We start from the raw sequence: 7,528 nt of genomic DNA on the forward strand, positions 1-7,528 counted from the left end.
GTTCTCAGGGTCACTCGCGCAGGCTGCAGGTGTGTGTTAAGCAGGTTATATGGATGGTGTGTGTGTTCTCAGGGTCACTCGCGCAGGCTGCAGGTGTGTGTTAAGCAGGTTATATGGATGGTGTGTGTGTTCTCAGGGTCACTCGCGCAGGCTGCAGGTGTGTGTTAAGCAGGTTATATGGATGGTGTGTGTGTTCTCAGGGTCACTCGCGCAGGCTGCAGGTGTGTGTTAAGCAGGTTATATGGATGGTGTGTGTGTTCTCAGGGTCACTCGCGCAGGCTGCAGGTGTGTGTTAAGCAGGTTATATGGATGGTGTGTGTGTTCTCAGGGTCACTCGCGCAGGCTGCAGGTGTGTGTTAAGCAGGTTATATGGATGGTGTGTGTGTTCTCAGGGTCACTCGCGCAGGCTGCAGGTGTGTGTTAAGCAGGTTATATGGATGGTGTGTGTGTTCTCAGGGTCACTCGCGCAGGCTGCAGGTGTGTGTGAAGCAGGTGCAGGACTCTGGGACTCTGCCTCTGCTGGTGGAGGCTGTTCTATCTGTCTCTATCGGCTGTGTGTCAGCACGCTCCACCAAGCTACAGAGAGCCCTGGACAGCTACCAGGTCAGTGGCACACACACACCACTACACACACACCCACCACTACACACACCACTACACACAACACTACATACACACACACACACACACACCACTACACACACACACACACACAGTTACATGTGCACACACACACCACTACACAATCACACACAGCATATTTCTATAATAAGTTTGTAAGAGAAGTGTCAGTGTGGCAATGTTCTATATCAGATTTGCTTCCTCTTTATATGTAAAATGTGCTGTATTGGTCAAGGAGACTCATATGTAGCTCGGTGGTGGAGGTGGTGGTGGTTGTGGTGATGGTGGTTGTGGTGGAGGTTGTGGTGATGGTGGTTGTGGTGGTGGTGGTTGTGGTGGTGGTGGTTGTGGTGGAGGTGGTGGTGGTTGTGGTGGAGGTGGTGGTGGAGGTGGTGGTGATGGTGGTGGTGGTGGTTGTGGTGGAGGTGGTGGTGATGGTGGTGGTTGTGGTGGAGGTGGTGGTTGTGGTGGTGGTGGTTGTGGTGGAGGTGGTGGTGATGGTGGTTGTGGTGGAGGTTGTGGTGATGGTGGTTGTGGTGGTTGTGGTGGTTGTGGTGGAGGTGGTGGTGGTGGTTGTGGTGGTTGTGGTGGTGGTGGTTGTGGTGGAGGTTGTGGTGGAGGTGGTGGTTGTGGTGGAGGTGGTGGTTGTGGTGATGGTGGTGGTTGTGGTGGAGGTTGTGGTGATGGTGGTTGTGGTGGTGGTGGTTGTGGTGGTGGTGGAGGTGGTGGTTGTGGTGGAGGTGGTGGTTGTGGTTGTGGTGGAGGTGGTGGTGATGGTGGTTGTGGTGGTGGTGGTGGTTGTGGTGATGGTGGTTGGGTGGTGGTGGTGGTTGTGGGTGGTGGTGGTTGTGGTGGTGGTGGTTGTGGTGGAGGTGGTGGTTGTGGTGGAGGTGGTGGTGGTGGTGGAGGTGGTGGTGATGGTGGTTGTGGTGGTGGTGGTTGTGGTGGAGGTGGTGGTTGTGGTGGAGGTGGTGGTTGTGGTGGAGGTGGTGGTTGTGGTGGAGGTGGTGGTGGAGGTGGTGGTTGTGGTGATGGTGGTTGTGGTGGAGGTGGTGGTTGTGGTGGAGGTGGTGGTTGTGGTGGAGGTGGTGGTTGTGGTGATGGTGGTGGTGGGTGGTTGTGGAGGTGGTGGTAATGGGGATGGTGGTGGTGGTGATGGTGGAGGTGGTGGTGGTAATGGGGATGGTGGTGGTGGTAGTGATGGTGGTTGTGGTGGTAATGGGGATGGTGGAGGTGGTGGTGGAGGTGGAGATGGTGGAGGTGGTGGTAATGGGGATGGTGGTGGTGGTAGTGGTAGTGATGGTGGTGGTTGTGGTAATGGGGATGGTGGAGGTGGTGGTGATGATGGAGGTGGTGGTGGTGGTGATGATGATGATGATGGTGGTGGTGGTAGTGATGGTGGTGGTGGTGGTGATGATGGTGGTGGTGGTGGTAGTGATGGTGGCGATGGTGGTGATGATGATGATGGAGATGGTGATGATGATGGGGGTGGTGATGGTGGTGGAGGTAGTGATGGTGGTGGTGGTGGTGTGGTGGTGGTGGTAGTGATGGTGTGGTGGTGGTGGTAGTGATGGTGGTGGTGGTGGTGATGGAGGTGGTGGTGGTGTGGTGACTAGCTGTGGTGATTCTGGTTCTGGGCCTACTGACATGGCTAAATCCTGAGCTGCTGTAAATCTAATGAATGTTGCAGAATGTATCGGTTCATATTAGTGTAACACATACAGCGACACACACCAGCCCCTGGGATGAGACTCCAGCACCAGACTGTAGTTCTACTGCCTAATGGTGGACTGGAGATATCTACAGTATTACAATACTGTACTGTGTATCTGGACATGATGAAATCCTAGCAGTAATCAATCTCTGCATCCTGTAGTTTTCAGATGGAGGATCCTTAGGCCATCATGTCAAAGCTGTCTGGTGTAGGGAAAGAAATGTGCCAGTCATCAATTATTCCACTGGAGGGAGACATCTGTAGAATGATGGAACCATAGAAATATATTCATCTGCTGTGTAGAATGTAGAAAATAAATAGAAATATTTTTCTGTTGTGTATCAATCAAATCCATTGAGTGATCTGATTCGGCTGTCCTCTAGTTGGACTACAATTTTTCAGCTTAAGTTGACTACAGCGTTTCAGCTGCAGTCATTTTAGCTGTGGCGCTGCACCACACCAAAATCGTTGTTGCCATGCCTGTAACGGTTTTCTTCCGTTGAAGGAGAGAACCAAAGCTCAGTGTGTTCATCTTATCTTATTTAATAATAAATCCAAACTGAACACTTCAATTTACAAAAACAACAAATGTGAAAACCGAAAACAGTACCGTGTGGTGTAAAACACACGGAAACAATAACCAACAGGGAAACAATCACCCACAAACCAACAGGGAAACCCAGGCTACCTAAGTCTGATTCTCAATCAGAGACAACTAACGACACCTGCCTCTGATTGAGAACCATACTAGGCGGAACACAGAAAACCAACCTAGAAACACAAAACATAGAATGGCCACCCAACTCACGTCCTGTCCAACTAAAACAAACAATTAACACAATAACTAGGGTCAGAACGTGACAACGCCCCCCAAAAATATGTAGCATAAAACAAATATTTCTGCCGAGGCGAACTTTGAAGAGGCTAGAACATTCTACATTCACTTTTCCTCTTCAAGCAAAACGAGTCGTGAATAGAATCTATGTACAGTTGAGGTTGGAAGTTTACATACACTTAGGTTGGAGTCATTATAACTCCATTTTCAACCACTACACAAAGTTCTTGTTAACAAACTATAGTTTTGGCAAGTCGGTGAGGACATCTACTTTGTGCATGACACAAATCATTTTTCCAACAATTGTTTACAGACTTATAATTCATTTATAATTCACTGTATCACAATTCCAGTGGGTCAGAAGTTTACATACACTAAGTTGACTGTGCCTTTAAACAGCTAGGAAAATTCCAGAAAATGATGTCATGGCTTTAGAAGCTTCTGATAGGCTAATTGACATCATTTGAGTCAATTGGAGGTGTACCTGTGGATGTATTTCAAGGCCTACCTTCAGACTCAGTGCCTCTTTACTAGACATCATGGGAAAATCAAATGAAATCAGCCAAGACCTCAGAAAAAAATTGTAGACCTCCACAGGTCGGGTTCATCCTTGGGAGCAATTTCCAAACGCCTGAAGGTACCACGTTCAGCTGTACAAACAATAGTATGCAAGTATAAACACCATGGGACCAGGCAGCTGTCATACCCCTCAGGAAGGAGATGCGTTCTGTCTCCTAGATATTAATGTACTTTGGTGCGAAAAGTGCAAATCAATCCCAGAACAACAGCAAAGGACCTTGTGAAGATGCTGGAAGAAACAGGTACAAAATTATCTTTATCCACAGTAAAACGAGTCCTATATTTACATAACCTGAAAGGCCGCTCAGCAAGGAAGAAGCCACCGCTCCAAAACTGGCATAAAAAAATCCAGACTACAGTTTGCAACTGCACATGGAGACAAAGATTGTACTTTTTGGATTAAATGTCCCCTGATGAAACAAAAATAGAACTGTTTGGCCCTAATTACCATCGTTATGTTTGGGGGAAAAGGGGGGAGGCTTGCAAGCCGAAGAACACCATCCCAACCGTGAAGCACGGGGGTGGCAGCATCATGTTGTGAGGGTGCTTTGCTGCAGGAGGGACTGGTGCGCTTCACAAAATAGATGGCTTCATGAGGAAGGAAAATTATGTGGATATATTGAAGCAACATCTCAAGACATCAGTTAAAGTTAAAGCTTGGTCGCAAATGGGTCTTCCAAATGGACAATGACCCCAAGCATACTTCCAAAGTTGTGGCAAAATGGCTTAAGGACAACAACGTCAAGGTATTGGAGTGGCCATCACAAAGCCCTGACCTCAATCCCATAGACAATTTGTGGGCAGGACTGAAAAAGTGTGTGCGAGCAAGGAGGCCTACAAACCTGACTCAGTTACATCAGCTCTGTCAGGAGGAAGGGGCCAAAATTCACCCAACTTATTGTGGGAGGCCACCCGAAACGTTTGACCCAAGTTAAACAATTTAATGGCAATGCTACCAAATACTAATTGAGTGTATGTAAACTTCTGACCCACTGGGAATGTGATGAAAGAAATAAAAGCTGAAATAAATAATTCTCTCTACTATTATTCTGACATTTCACATTCCCAAAATAAAGTGGTGATCCGAATTGACCTAAGCCAGGGAAATTTTACTTGGATTAAATATCAGGAATTGTGAAAAACTGAGTAGAGAGAGGAGGGTCCCAGCTTTCCATTCTTACTTTATTTATTTCTCAACTCCTAAACATGCGTCCACCCTACCTCAAAATCATGTTGCCTACCACCGCTCAGTCAGACTGCTCTATCAAATCATAGACTTAATTATAATATAATAACACACAGAAATGCGAGTCTTCGGTCATTAATATGGTCAAACCCGGAAACTATCATTTCAAAAACAAAACGTTTATTCCTTCAGTGAAATACAGAACCGTTCCGTATTTTATCTAACGGATGGCATCCATAAGTCTAAATATTGCTGTTACTTTGCACAACCTTCAATATTATGTCACAATTCTGTCAAATGAGTTCGCAACGAGCCAGGCGGCCCAAACTGCTGCATATACCCTGACTCTGTTGCACAGAACGCAAGAGAAGTGACACAATTTCCCAAGTTGCAGACAGTGGAGAGGTGTGTAGGCTACTACTCCTGTCTGTCTGTCTGTCTGCCTGTCTGACTGAGTGTACTGTACTGTGCTGTATTCTGTCCTGCCAGAGGGAGGAGGAGGATGGAGATATGGATAGTTATCAGGTAAACTGTAACTCCTCAGTCTGTTGTTGCTGCTGCTGCTGCTGCATGGATGGTGCTGCCTCCTATTACAGTGAGGGTAGAAACATTCCCATAACTTCTGGAAAACCTTCAAATTGTTTTAGATTTCCCAGAAATGTTCAACCCTAACTACTGCTGATGATGACGAGGCACGATGGATGGAAACCAGCTTCTGGTCATGTGCTTGCAGACAGTGGGTCCCACTAAGAAGGGTGTGCAGGGGTTGGGAAACAGGAGACAGGAGGCTAGAGGAGTAGGAGACAGGAGGCTAGAGGTGTAGGAGACAGGAGGAGTAGGAGACAGGAGGCTAGAGGAGTAGGAGACAGGAGGCTAGAGGAGTAGGAGACAGGAGGCTAGAGGAGTAGGAGACAGGAGGCTAGAGGAGTAGGAGGCTAGAGGAGTAGGATACAGGAGGCTAGAGGAGTAGGAGACAGGAGGCTAGAGGAGTAGGAGACAGGAGGCTAGAGGAGGAGGCTAGAGGAGGAGGAGGCTAGAGGAGTAGGAGGCTAGAGGAGTAGGAGGCTAGAGGAGTAGGAGGCTAGAGGAGTAGGAGGCTAGAGGAGGAGACAGGAGGCTAGAGGAGTAGGAGACAGGAGGCTAGAGGAGTAGGAGACAGGAGGCTAGAGGAGTAGGAGGCTAGAGGAGTAGGAGGCTAGAGGAGTAGGAGGCTAGAGGAGTAGGAGACAGGAGGCTAGAGGAGTAGGAGACAGGAGGCTAGAGGAGTAGGAGGCTAGAGGAGTAGGATACAGGAGGCTAGAGGAGTAGGAGACAGGAGGCTAGAGGAGTAGGAGGCTAGAGGAGTAGGAGACAGGAGGCTAGAGGAGTAGGAGGCTAGAGGAGTAGGAGACAGGAGGCTAGAGGAGTAGGAGGCTAGAGGAGTAGGAGGCTAGAGGAGTAGGAGGCTAGGAGGCTAGAGGAGTAGGAGGCTAGAGGAGTAGGAGACAGGAGGCTAGAGGAGTAGGAGACTAGAGGTGTAGGAGACAGGAGGCTAGAGGAGTAGGAGACTAGAGGTGTAGGAGACAGGAGGCTAGAGGAGTAGGAGACAGGAGGCTAGAGGAGTAGGAGACAGGAGGCTAGGAGACTAGGAGGCTAGAGGAGTAGGAGACAGGAGGCTAGAGGAGGAGACAGGAGAGGAGGAGGCTAGGCTAGAGGAGTAGGAGACAGGAGGCTAGAGGAGGGAGGCTAGAGGAGTAGGAGGCTAGAGGAGTAGGGGGTAGGAGACTAGAAGAGTAGGGGGTAGGAGACAGGAGACTAGAGGGGTATGGGGGTGGGAGACAGGAGACTAGAGGAGTAGGGGGTAGGAGACAGGAGACTAGAGGAGTAGGAGACTAGAGGAGTAGGGGGTAGGAGACAGGAGACTAGAGGGGTATGGGGGTGGGAGACAGGAGACTAGAGGAGTAGGGGGTAGGAGACAGGAGACTAGAGGAGTAGGAGACTAGAGGAGTAGGGGGTAGGAGACAGGAGACTAGAGGAGTAGGAGACTAGAGGAGTAGGGGGTGGGAGACAGGAGACTAGAGGAGTAGGGGGTAGGAGACAGGAGGCTAGAGGAGTAGGAGACAGGAGGCTAGAGGAGTAGGAGACTAGAGGAGTAGGGGGTAGGAGACAGGAGGCTAGAGGAGTAGGGGGTCGGAGACAAGAGACTAGAGGAGTAGGGGGTGGGAGACAGGAGGTGGGAGACAGGAGACTAGAGGAGTAGGAGACTAGACGATTAGGGGGTAGGAGACAGGAAGCTAGAGGAGTAGGGGGTAGGAGACAGGAGGCTAGAGGAGTAGGGGGTCGGAGACAAGAGACTAGAGGAGTAGGAGACTAGAGGGGTAGGGGGTAGGAGGCTAGAGGAGTAGGGGGTAGGAGACAGGAGACTAGAGCAGGAGGAGACAGGAGACTAGAGGAGTAGGGGGGTAGGAGACAAGAGACTATAGGAGTAGGAGGTAGGAAACAGGAGTCTGGAGGAGTAGGAGACAGGAGACTAGAGGAGTAGGAGACAGGAGACTCGAGGGGTAGGAGACAGGAGACTCGAGGGGTAGGAGACAGGAGGCTAGAGGGTAGGAGA

General features: G+C 49.6%; 1 pseudogene; it reads right to left on the bottom strand.

The window, feature by feature from the left end:
* Positions 1-826: 826 nt before the first annotated feature.
* Positions 827-1,726, bottom strand: LOC135574912 (uncharacterized; annotated as a pseudogene).
* Between the last annotated feature and the right edge of the window lie 5,802 nt (positions 1,727-7,528).

Source organism: Oncorhynchus nerka, linkage group LG14, assembly GCF_034236695.1.
Source record: "Oncorhynchus nerka isolate Pitt River linkage group LG14, Oner_Uvic_2.0, whole genome shotgun sequence".
NCBI lineage: Eukaryota > Metazoa > Chordata > Actinopteri > Salmoniformes > Salmonidae > Oncorhynchus > Oncorhynchus nerka.